The following is a 1,670-nucleotide window of genomic DNA, read 5'->3' as shown; positions in this document are numbered from 1 at the left end:
GTTTTGGGCTGGCTATTTTCTTCTTTTCTTTTCTCCCTGTTAGTTGTTCCAGTGTATTGTTAATGCTGCTGTATCTCTTGTGCAGTTCCCTCCAGGTATCTTTTGGATCTACTCCCTCTGCAATCTGCCAGCTCCTGTGGAGGAACCCTGCATATGTCTGTAGGGCTGCTTTGCTTATGGGCAATTCAGGGTTTGTTGGGCAGTTGCAGAGGGGTGTTGCCTGCAGTATCAAAGTCCAATTTAATACATATGTGACAGCTTTTCCGCATGGGTAAAGTGTCTGGTCTGCTTGTTTCATACGAGGTGAATGTGTATTTGCATGCAATTAATTCCTTATACAATACTGCAAGGAGTTCCAGTAACTTAAGGTCTAAAGTAATCAGATATGAGTTTTAATATCTTATTCTATGCTAGATGTGTGTCCTTTCTCTAGCCTGAGCATGGTATATTTACAGCTGAGCCCTAGAAGAGTGAATATATTATGCAGAGAGGTTATAACATGACCAGAAAAGAAAGTTGACTGAGTCAAGCTCAGAAAACAGCAAAGTTCCCTTAGTGGCCCCTGAAGATAGAGAAGGATGGAGAGGAATATCTGTTTTCCTAACTGAGAAGGAAGACTGTTCTTCACTCTGGAGAAGGAAGCAAAGATTGTCCAACTCACTCATCTCTGCTGATGAGACAAGATAGAGTCATGAAACTAGGTGGTGAACAGGAGCTGGTTTCTTCATGTCACAGGCTGAATTTTAAGTCCATGGCTTTCATGTCTTTTGTTCCCTATAAATATATATGACAAGCAATTCTTTATTCCAGGATTCAGTTGTTCCTGTGATTCAAGGACAAGAAAGCATACTGTTTACCCTCTGCAGTTAAAAATTGTAGTCAATGCTGCAAACTACTGATAGCAATTGGCCATGAGAAGTATCCGGTCCATTGAAGCCTTATGTTTAGATGTGACTGAGTTGAGAATTTGCTGAGTTTCTTGCAGTCAAGCTTTTTACTTAATGCCATTGTAAGATATAATTCTGTATCAGACACGCAGAAAATGAAAAGTCCATGACCCAGAAATGGACATATGGGAAATGACCCAGGAAAAAAAAAAGCATCCGTGTACCATGAGAAACAACAACAAAAAGAGAGAATTTTCTGAACTGCCAGCCTAGCAGGATCATTGGTTCTGTGACCAGAGCAGAGGGGAGTACAAGTGAGCAAACCACAGGACTTCTGCAGGCTCTGCAAACTGTGCTTCCAGAATACAATTTCAAAGAGTCAGTAAGTCCTGGGAAGAAGGCAGGGAGTAGGGCTGTATCCAGTAATGTACTCAGGACCCATTGACCTATTCCACACAGCTTTCAGACATTGGCACTGCATTTGCTTGGGTTTGTGATAACATACAAGGATTTTTTTCCATAGCACTGATCAAATTTTTGTATCTATAGGTACCACAAATAATTGCTTGTGTTCATATAGGTGCATGTTGAGATAATCTCTGTAGTTTGTAAGTCTTCTGAGGGAGAGAAGGGAAAAAGCAGGACATCTGGACCAATTCTGCAAGAAAATTTATGTAATGAGTTGAATACAGGAAGATAAGCATGTGTTTCTTTCAAAGCCACCTGGAAATGAAGCACATTGTTTACCACATGTACGCTGTTCATTATGTGATCTGTAGATAA

The sequence above is a fragment of the Camarhynchus parvulus genome, chromosome 5 (genome assembly GCF_901933205.1).
Source record: "Camarhynchus parvulus chromosome 5, STF_HiC, whole genome shotgun sequence".
In the NCBI taxonomy this organism is placed as follows: Eukaryota; Metazoa; Chordata; class Aves; order Passeriformes; family Thraupidae; genus Camarhynchus; species Camarhynchus parvulus.
The sequence above is the reverse complement of the archived record's forward strand: the minus strand, read 5'-3'. Positions refer to the sequence as shown.